Source organism: Oreochromis aureus, linkage group 23 (genome assembly GCF_013358895.1).
Source record: "Oreochromis aureus strain Israel breed Guangdong linkage group 23, ZZ_aureus, whole genome shotgun sequence".
Lineage (NCBI taxonomy): Eukaryota > Metazoa > Chordata > Actinopteri > Cichliformes > Cichlidae > Oreochromis > Oreochromis aureus.
Genome location: NC_052963.1, coordinates 25,580,648 through 25,591,123, shown reverse-complemented (window position 1 = coordinate 25,591,123; position 10,476 = coordinate 25,580,648). Strand labels below are relative to the sequence as shown.

Sequence of the window (10,476 nt, the reverse complement as noted above, 5' to 3'; positions counted from 1 at the left end):
TTGACGAATCCCCAACTGAATGCACTATGCAGAAGTAACGACTGCTATTATAATCTGGAGGCTCCTAGTTTTCTTATTAATAGAAAGGTCAGGCTCAGGGTCAAAGTACAGGCTTTTAATTTGATCGCATTTCATGCTTGTTACAACTCCATATGACACAAACACAAATGAATCAATATTAGAACTGATTACGATGAGCAAACATCCTAAAATTAGCACATACATCCATTGGCACAATTTTTGCCAAAGTAAAATGTAGGGAAAAAAGTTAGTTGGGTAAAAGAAAAAGTGCTTTTTTTTAGTTATTTCTGGTTTGAGTTTTCAACATGACCGAGTAGCAAATCAGCAACTCTACAGCAAGGCAAAAAAACAAAAACAAAACATGGACATAGCACTTTTTTAAAATTCTCTTCCAGCTCCTTGAGGACAACATTTTCAGCTTTGTGAAGAATGAGATCAAGAAAACCAAGAAGATTCTCAGCCCAGATTACTCCGATGGCTTAGAGAGTCAAGGGGAGGATGAGGTGGTTTTGGAAAGTGAGGATGAAGAAGAGCAGAAGAGGAGCATGAGAGATGCAGTTGTGAAGATCGTTCTGCACTTTCTGAGGAAAATGAAGCAGGGAGAACTGGCAGACCGTCTGCAGAGCAGTAAGAGGATTTCTCTAAAGATTTAAAACAGTGGTTAAATGATATGAAATTTATAGATTTACATTTACTTAATTCTCAGTCTGAAAGGTTTTGTGAAGTTCATGATCCTGAAGAAAATATTTTTTGTGTGTTCTTTGAGAATTTCCAATCCTGTGCCCACATAAACTTAAATCTACACTGAAGAAGAAGCTCTGCACTGTTTTTGAGGGAATTCCTAAAGCAGGAAACCCAACCCCTCTGAATCAGATCTACACAGAGCTCCATATCACAGAGGGAGGGACTGCAGAAGTCAATAATGAACATGAGGTCAGACAAATAGCAACCAGGAAACCAGACAGACCAGAAAAAATAATCAGACAAGAAGACCTCTTTAAAATCTCACCTGGAAGAAATAAACCAATCAGAACAGTGCTGACTGAGGGAGTGGCTGGCATTGGGAAAACACTGTTGACACAGAAGTTCACTCTAGACTGGGCTGAAGAAAAAGCCAACCAAGACATCCAGTTCATATTTCCATTCAGTTTCAGAGAGCTGAATGTGCTGAAAGAGAAAAAATTCAGCCTGGTGGAACTTGTTCATCACTTCTTTACTGAAACCAAAGAAGCAGGAATCTGCAGCTTTGAAGACGTCCAGGTTGTGTTCATCTTTGATGGTCTGGATGAGTGTCGACTTCCTCTGGACTTCCACAACACTGAGATCATAACTGACCCTACACTATCCACCTCAGTGGATATGATACTGACAAACCTCATCAAGGGCAACCTGCTCCCATCTGCTCACCTCTGGATAACCACACGACCTGCAGCAGCCAATCAGATCCCTCCTAGCTGTGTTGACATGGTGACAGAGGTGATAGGGTTCACTGATCAACAGAAGGAGAAGTATTTCATGAACAGATTTAGAGATATGAAGTTGGCTAGCAAAATAATCTCCCATATCAGGACATCACGAAGCCTCCAAATCATGTGCCACATCCCAGTCTTCTGCTGGATCACTGCTACAGTTCTGGAGGATGTACTGAAAACCAGAGAGAGGGGACAGCTGCCCAAGACCCTGACTGAGATGTACATCCACTTTCTGGTGGTTCAGGTCAAAGTAAAGAAGATAAAGTATGATGGAGGAGCTGAGACAGATCAACACTGGAGTCCAGAGAGCAGGAAGATGATTGAGTGTCTGGGAAAACTGGCTTTTGAGCAGCTGCAGAAAGGAAACCTGATTTTCTATGAATCAGACCTGACAGAGAGCAGCATTGATATCAGAGCAGCCTCAGTGTACTCAGGAGTGTTCACAGAGATCTTTAAAGAGGAGAGAGGACTGTACCAGGACAAAGTGTACTGCTTTGTTCATCTCAGTGTTCAGGAGTTTCTGGCTGCTCTTCATGTCCATCTGACCTTCGTCAACTCCGGAGTCAATCTGCTGGAAGAACAAGAAACAGCTTATCATGACTCTGAAACAAGAAAATCTGCAGAGACTCATTTGTACAAGAGTGCTGTGGATAAGGCCTTACAGAGTTTGAATGGACACCTAGACCTCTTTCTTCGTTTCCTCTTGGGTTTTTCACTACAGACAAATCAGACTCTCCTACGAGGCCTACTTACACAGACAGGGAGTTGCTCACAGACCAATCAGGAAACAGTCCAGCATATCAAGAAGAAGCTCAGTGAGAATTTGTCTGCAGAGAAAAGCATAAACCTGTTCCACTGTTTAAATGAACTGAACGATCATTCTCTAGTGGAGGAGATCCAACAGTCCCTGAGATCAGGAAGTCTCTCCACTGACAAACTGTCTCCTGCTCAGTGGTCAGCTCTGGTCTTCATCTTACTGTCATCAGAAAAAGATCTGGATGTGTTTGACCTGAAGAAATACTCTGCTTCAGAGGAGGCTCTTCTGAAGCTGCTGCCAGTAGTTAAAACTTCCAGTAAAGCTCTGTAAGTTATAATAAGTTTTATTCTTGAAAAATTCTGCCATCGCTTTAACAGAGAAGAAAATATCATACTTTGCTATTGTCCCATCAGATTGAGCAGCTGTAACCTCTCAGAGAGAAGCTGTGAAGCTCTCTCCTTGGTTTGCAGTTTCCAGTCTTCTAATCTGAGAGAGCTGGACCTGAGTAACAATGATCTGAGAGACTTGGGAGTGAAAATATTGTCTTCCGGACTGGGAAGTCTACATTTGACACTGGAAACGCTCAGGTCAGATTTCTACAAATCATTTAAAATCTGGTTTGTATTTATAACCATGTTACACTGTAAACTATAATTAGTTGACCTTACCAAATATATATATATTCAAACCTTAAAAAAAGGAAAGCAAAGCAAAACCCCAAACCCTGCAAACAAACAAGTGGAAATTTAGTAGGTTTTAGTAACATTGGATTTTATTGTGTAGTTCACTCACACCTAAGCTTAAATTGTATATATTTAAGTCATATACACACTTAAATTAGTAAAGACTACCCAGAAGTATTATTATTATTATTATTATTATTATTATTATTATTATTATTATTATTATTATTGTTATTATTATTATTATTATTAATAAAAATAATTATTAATAATACAGCTAATGTTAAAGTTCTTGCAACATATGATTTTTTAGTTGGTTTCATTTGAACAAGAGTCTCATTTATGTGTTCAAATCATACAAACTGATTACCTCATCAAAGCAAGTGTTACTCATGTTATTCAAATGCTTCTGGACTCCACAGAGAAATGAAAAACAGATTCCATTCTCCTACAGTAGTTACATATATAGTTACATAAAAAAACAGAGGGCAAAATACAGTTCAAAGTACACTAAGTACAGTTGTACTGAATACACTGAATACAGTTTTATTCACATTTTCCATTCCTCATTTCTAAACAAGTCACACTATTCATATGAAAATAAAATTTGCATCAGTGGAGGTTTTAGTAGAAAGATATTCAGGAGGCCCAAATTTCAGAAAACAGGTTTATTCTGCACAAGTTGCCATTGCTTACATATCAGAAGTGACAAAGCATTTTTTATGTGTGATGATTTAAAACCATATCTGCAGATATATATTTAGTTACATTCAGACTCTAAAAACTTAGAGTTCTCAAACTTTGCAGATTTATTAGAAGTCTCTTAGTTTCTGTTCCAAGCCATGCATCAGCCTTTGAATGAATTTATATGTATTTCATTGCTTTAGGCTAGACCATGTGTAAATCATTAACAGTTGAAATAAGAGGTAAAGTAATTGATGAAGATTCTGAAGGCAGTCCATTAAAATACCTCTTTCAGGAAAGGTTCTTATTCATTCCCTTCCCATTCTGTTTTCATTTAACCTGATTTTCCAGTGCTCAACTGGTCTTAATACCTTATGATGCTGAATGGACACTTGTATAGACATGCACAAAAATATGTCAAAGGGTATATGTGCATGAGTATGCATGTGTACACATGTAGATATGTATTATGTATGTATATGTAGATGTGTATGTAGATACTTGAAGGTGTGTGTGAGTATGTGCATAGACGTGGGTATGGGGGTATATACAAACAAGCAAGATGGAAGGTGTGTCTCCAAGTGGAAAAACTACTTTTTAGTAACTTCCCATAGCCCTGGGTGAACCCCTCCCTCTATTATTTTATTTATTTTTTTATTTATCTTACTTATTTATATTATTACTTTTTTTTAAATTATTTTTACTTCTATTTAGTTGTTTATCTTTTTCCCTTGCTGTGTCTGTGTAAATGTTAATGTTCCTAAAAATAAATAAAAATAAAGTATAAAAAAAAAAACTCTTTCAGAAATGACTTAGTAGACTCTGAATCAAGACGGAGGGGATTTGGAAGGAAAGCAATAGCTTCCTCATTGACAGCGCCCCGAACAAACCCCATTAGTGCCAGAAGCCTGTTTGGAAGTAAACAAAAGAGAGAGATGATCAGTTATTAGCAACTTCACAGAAACCATATTAATTCTATCCATCCTCTTCCATTAATTTGAGAGGTGGGGTACACCCTGTACGGGTGATCAGTCTGACAGACAACCATTCACAGTCACACCTATGGGCGTTTTAGAATCACAAGTTATCCTAATCTCACTCCGGGAATACCTGGAGAGAAAATGCAAACTCCCAGGCCAGATGGTGGAGTGAAACTCAGAATACTCTTACTGTGAGGCAAAAGTGCTAACCACCACACCACTGTGCTTCCCTGTTTATACATTTTTTAAAAATCACCTTGAAATGCTTCTTTTTTTTTAAGGGGTGTTTAAAAATAATTAAAGACTAAGGTAAATGTTATGATTTCATACTGCTGACCTTTTCCCTTTTTATTCAGTAACTGAGGTAGACTACAACATCCATTGCTCAAGATAAATGGAGTCAGCTGTGATATGGCGCTTGCTCATTGGGAAAGATCCTCCCCAGCATCTCCCTCTGATTAGAAGTTACTCTGCAGCCACTGTGCACTTTGTCCTGAACTCACATATATACAATTAGCATTAACCTCTATTAAACTCTAAATAAGACACATGCAAATCCAAAACAAATTCACCAGAACTCCATGTGATCCATAAGATGTCACTTTAATTAAAACATGTTCTAGTTGTCCAAGGAAATCTGGTCACAATTCTGGTCTGTCCCCTACTTTATACTTTATTAATCAGCCTCAGCTCATATTTTTTTTGTTTTTTTGTTTTGGAGACAACTTACTCTTTGCATTAATTGTACCATTTTTCTCTAAGAGCATCTGTTATGTATGATCTCTACAGGCTGTCTGGCTGTCTGATTACACATGAAGGTTTTACTTCTCTGGCCTCAACTCTGAGTTCTAGCTGCTCCCATCTGAAAGAACTGGACCTGAGCTACAATCATCCAGGAGAGGCAGGAGTCAAGCTGCTGGAGAATCTGGAACTGAAAACTCTCAGGTATGGAGAGACCTGTGCAGCCACAGAGTATGAAGGGGTATTAGGGCTAGATCAAGTAAACAAATTGTATTGATCATTCTGACAATAAAGTCAATATTTCAAGATTAAAATCAAAACACTATTTTGAGAAAAAAGTAGAAATCTAGACATTACAGTTGTTGTTTCAAGATAAACTGCCACGTTTGCTATACCCTCTGCAAAACTCCTTGTGCTAGTGGAAAAAGTAAGTTAATTAAATAAATGTATCAGCCTGATCTTCTGATACAACATGCACCCTCTTTATTGCACGAGGGTGTAACTATTGGTATCCTTGCAAGTCTCTAGTGCCAACCATTTCATTTTGTTCAAATCTGACCAACTCTTCCAAGTTTTAGTGGGGTTTCTTCTTCTGAGACTCAGCTTTCTGCACGATCTTGTTAGCGTACTTGTACTTATTACAACACTGCATTTATGTGCTAAAATAGAAATAATTTCCTTATAACTACAACCGATTCTGAAGTACAATGTCTATTGCTGATTGAGAAACTGGTTGTAAAATCTAATCTGGTTGTGACTGAAGGGGAAATGTGGGGGAGGATGTCAGGACTTTCACTGGAGGCTAAGGTACAAAGTAGAAAGAGAGGGAACAAGTTGCGTAGGGGGCGTGAGCATTAACTGCAGTGTCTAATGCGTTGAAGAACAAATTAGACTCAATGACTTTGGCTACGTTCACACTGCAGGTCTTAATGCTCAATTCCGATTTTTTGATCAAATCCGATTTTTTTGTCTGCTTGTTCACACTACACATAAAATGCGACATCAAACGCTCTCCAGTGTGAACGCTCAAAGCGGCCCGCATGCGCAAAAGAAGATGTCACACACAACTCGCTCTGTTTAGACCCAGAGCAAACAATATTGTTTGACTGATTGCCCTTAATATAAAGACTTCGGACTTTATGTTTCCAGATTTTTGCTTTAAGTTATTTTGTTATTTACATAATAATGTAGATAACCTAATAATGATCCTTTTTGCTGTTTTAGAGGAGCGGTGCTTCAAAGGATAGTTGCAGATTTCTGTCAGAATCTGCAGAAAATACAGTAAAAATAAAATGTTCACATTTCTCCAACGTTGTCTTCCCAACAGTTTCACCGGATGGTAGGAAATCGTTCGCGATGTCCTATCGGGCGCTTCTCCGCGCTGATAATTGGCGTCTGTCTTGTGTCAGTGACGTAAAGACGGATTTAATGCGACTTGACCGTTCACACAGCAGTCGCTTTCTAAAACATCGGATACGTATCGGATTCAGTACCACATACGAAAGTGACCCAGATCGGATTTGAAAATATCGGATTTGTGCCGTTCACACTGTCATACCAAGATCGGATATGGGTCGCATAGGGGCGAAAAAATCGGATTTGATGCGCTTTCGCCTGCAGTGTGAACGTAGCCTTTGTCCTCTAACACTGTTGTGTGGCCTCAATCTAGTGATTCATGCCACACCATACCTCTCTTATGCTGTTCTGCTCGGCCTGACGGTGGAATTGAACTCAGGAACTTCTCGTTGTGAGGCAACAATGCTAACCACTGGGCCACCATGCTGTGTTTAGTCACCCATGGCTTGTTATTTGAGTAAGAATGGACAGTATGAGCTGGGACAATGGAGTCAATGCAGAAGGTTATGTAGTCAGTGATACACTCAGTAAGCCCATTGGTGTTCACAGAGTGTCTCCCACTCTGTCACCTCAAAACAGCCACTAAGGCCTCCTTTGACCACCTCCTAATGGTCACAGGCTTCCTCTTCACAATAGGCACATAGCGGGGGCTGAGCTGACTCAGGTTCAGGACCCAGTGGGGAGAACAGAGGAAGATAGTTGAAGTCACCGAAAGATATAAAGGCACTTGGGTGCTGAGTCTGTAACCAGACTATGGCAGAGTGAATAATGTCACATGCAGCTGTGGGTTTAGCACAGGGAGGAGCATAGACAGCCGCCAAGACAACAAGAGTAAATTCACTGGGCAAAGAACAATGTGTGTCAATCCCAAAAGGTTAATTCTGTTGGAGCTGAGACAGAAGAAGTCACTTGGATGAGTGTCAAAACGTTTCTCCCACTGAAAACGCTACGTCCAAATGAACAGAATCAACCCTTTGGGATATGCTTCCCTGGATGATTGAGCATTCACCAAGACAATGAATGTGAATGTTAGAAACATGGAATAGAAAGAGTGTCACGGGAGGGAGGCAGAAATGGTGGACCCAAAGTGCAGACTCCAGGAGGTGAAAAAGTGCACTCAAACAGCTTTATTGCTGGACATCAAAATAACTAAACTGAACTTAAAAATAAACTATGCAGGCTGGCTGACAGACAGAACACAGTGCAAAATGAGGATCAACACAATGATGAGCAGGTTAAGATGCAGACACTAAATGCAAGAGGTGAACAGGACCAAGAGGAAACAGCTGGGAGACACGGCTGACACTGATTACATAGATGAGCTGGAGGAGCACCTAAAACTGAAAACATTGACATAAGACACAGACCTTCAAAGTAAAACAGGAAACTCAACACACATGCAGAGAGACAGACTCAGAACTGACTGAACAGGAACAGAGGGAGTACAGAACCAAAACTTATCTAGCAAATCTTTAACAGAAGACATAAACAGAATAAACAAGAACATAACATAATATTAACAAAAACACTGAGTCATCAGACTCAGGACCATGACAAAGAGCATAGGAAAAACAGGGCTTGTGTGAATTGGTAAGTTGTGTAAAGCGCTTTGATTCCTCAGAGCAGAAAAGCATTATATAAGAACTGGTCCATTTACCATTTACTGGGGTATTAGGTTTTGTCAACCCAGCCAATGCAGCCAGGGTCTGTTGCACTTCATTTGTAGTACACCCCTCTCATGTCCATCCCTACTCACTCACTGCTAGGTTGAGTATGGGCATGAAAATTGGAATCCAGTTGATTTATAAAGATAATTTAGATTTTGTTCACAAGTGTAAGGACAGGGGTGCGGAAGAATAACAAAAGGATTGGTGCTGTGGCTGCAGTGATCTGGACTCTGTACCGGTCCATCATGGTGAAGAGAGGGCTGAGCGTTAAAGCAAAGCTCTGGATTTACCGGTCAGTCTATGTCCCTACCCTCAAATATCATCACGAGCTGTGGGTAGTGACCAAAAGAATGAGATCACAGATATGAGCAGTGGAAATTAGCTTTCTTTGAAGGGTGGCTTGCCTCTCCCTTAGAGATAGAGTGAGGACCTTTGCTATTCGGGAGGGACTCAGAGTAGAGCCATTACGCCTCCTCATTGAAAGGAGCTAGTTGAGGTGGTTAGGGCATCTGACAAGGATTTCTCCTGGGTGAAGTGTTCTGGCCATGTCACACCAGTAGGAAAAAAATGTGGACTGTTGCTGTAGGAGTTTCCTCTCTAGAGTGAAACATTTTGGTAGGAGACCTTTTGAATTAATTAGTGAATACGTTTTACAATGGAAGATGATAGGACAGGATTTTAAGGACATTTTCTTCAAGTGTATGTATTAAAATATTCAACTGCTTCTTTATCAGTGTCTAACAGTATGTGTATGAGAGTGATGTAATGTCCATGTGTGCATGCTGAAAGAGACTGTGCTGGTCTGACCCCCCTCCTCCTTTCAGGGTGGAGCCTGCTGGAGAACAATGGTTGACACCAGGTCTGAGGAAGTGTAAGTGTGTTTTTAATGTGATTCATGAAAACAAAGCAGCTCACATTCAACCATCTTCAAACTGTCACATCACTCATTCACATCTCTGATGTCAGGAAACATCATCAAAGTGTCAATCAATGAACAGATGATGGATCAATAACTGCAGCTGGATTGTGTTTGTTCTCTCCATCAGATTCCTGTCAACTCACAATCGACACAAACACAGTACACAGAGAACTTAAACTCTCCGACAACAACAGGAAGGTGACACGTGTGGAGGAGAATCAGTCATATCCTGATCATCCAGACAGATTTGATTACCTGTATCCCCAGCTGTTATGTAAAGATGAGCTGACTGGTCGCTGTTACTGGGAGGTCGAATGGAGAGAACTGGTTGATATATCAGTGAGTTACAGAGGAATCGTAAGGAAAGGAGACAGTAATGACTGTTTGTTTGGAAGGAATGATCAATCCTGGAGTCTGCGCTGCTCTCATGATTATGGATACAGTGTTTATCAGAATAAGGAAAACAGATCCATCTCCTCCTCTTCCTCGTCATCCTTCATCTCTAACAGAGTAGCAGTGTATGTGGATCATCCTGCTGGCACTCTGTCCTTCTACAGAGTCTCCTCTGACACTCTCATCCACCTCCACACCTTCAACACCACATTCACTGAACCTCTTTATGCTGGATTTGGGTTATGGTTTGGTCAGTCTGGTGCTTCAGTGACTCTGTGCTGAGTTGAGTGTACAGAGTGTCCTCCTGTTAGAGAAGCACTCTGACTGTTGAAGAGATAGTTCAGTCTGTGCATGTCTGTCTCTTTCACTCAGAAACACATTTTCAGATTTGTGCATTCAATCAGTTGATGTTTAAACTGTTCTAAATGATTCCTTGTAAAGTTCCTCTTCAGTCCTTCAAAGATGGAAGCTACGATTATTCCAGGATCCACGTGTTGTTTTTCTTTTTCCACTCAAAGCTGCACAGTGAGTATCAGTATGCTGTTTTTCTTTTAAGCTCAGGTGAGCAGAGATGATTCAGTTCATTTTAGTTGCAGTTAGTTTGTTGCAGATGAGACAAACTGTGATATCAGAGAGGAGTCACTGAGCTTACCCAAAAGATCAATTTACAAACTGTTCAGATATTCACACATTAGTCTCCAATGGATACAAATTTTATGAGCAGCCAGGGTTTGTGATATGTGTTTTGTTTTTAGAATAATGAAATATAGGACTTTAACTTGCTTGTGGTGGCATTAAGTGAT

General features: G+C 40.0%; 1 pseudogene; it reads left to right on the top strand.

Moving 5' to 3' along the window:
- The first annotated feature begins 383 nt into the window (after window positions 1-383).
- Window positions 384-10,043, top strand: LOC120436283 (annotated as a pseudogene).
- The last annotated feature ends 433 nt before the right edge of the window (window positions 10,044-10,476 follow it).